Source organism: Anolis sagrei, chromosome 2 (genome assembly GCF_037176765.1).
Source record: "Anolis sagrei isolate rAnoSag1 chromosome 2, rAnoSag1.mat, whole genome shotgun sequence".
NCBI lineage: Eukaryota > Metazoa > Chordata > Lepidosauria > Squamata > Dactyloidae > Anolis > Anolis sagrei.
Window position 1 is genome coordinate 302,567,934 of NC_090022.1, and position 440 is coordinate 302,568,373.

The following is a 440-nucleotide window of genomic DNA, read 5'->3' on the forward strand; positions in this document are numbered from 1 at the left end:
AAGAACTTCATGGCTGAGAGAGCCGTTCAGCAGTGGAACTCTCTGCCCCGGAGGGAGTGTGGTGGAGGCTCCTTCTTTGGAAGCTTTGAAGCAGAGGCTGGATGGCCATCTGTCAGGGGTGATTTGAATGCAATATTCCTGCTTCTTGGCCGAATGGTCAGAAAGAACATTGTTGTTGTTGTTGTTGTTGTTGTTGTCCCTGCCTGGAGGAAGGGGGTTGGACTGGATGCCCCTTCGAGTTCCCTTGGAGCTCTATAAACCAACGGATTCCAGAGTGGCCCCTTCCCTCCCGGCTTCCTGGATCTCCTGGCGGCAGGGGTGGCTCGTCCATTACGCGAAGTAAGCGGTCGCTGAACACTTTTTTTTTGCCAGGGGCACAGTGGCGCCTCTGTAAATGCCCCTCGACTGCCACTTGAGGAGCCCCCCCTCAGCTCACAACA